Genomic DNA, 242 nt, shown 5'->3' with positions numbered 1-242 from the left:
TTACGACCAGTCATTTCCACTTACATGCATTAAAAAAAAAACGTACACAGATGTCTACACACACATACACACAGCGCTCAACAGGTCCGCGACGCAGCCTTCAACTGTATACTTATTTGCTTCCATTAATTTTTATCGACGTGTGTGTAGACATGTGTACGTGAATACGCCCGTGGGTATATAGGTACTTACATGTACATGAAAAATGCGTACTGTAAATCTGTAGTACTTATTGTATATGG

This window comes from Penaeus monodon, chromosome 33 (genome assembly GCF_015228065.2).
Source record: "Penaeus monodon isolate SGIC_2016 chromosome 33, NSTDA_Pmon_1, whole genome shotgun sequence".
Lineage (NCBI taxonomy): Eukaryota > Metazoa > Arthropoda > Malacostraca > Decapoda > Penaeidae > Penaeus > Penaeus monodon.
The sequence above is the reverse complement of the archived record's forward strand: the minus strand, read 5'-3'. Positions refer to the sequence as shown.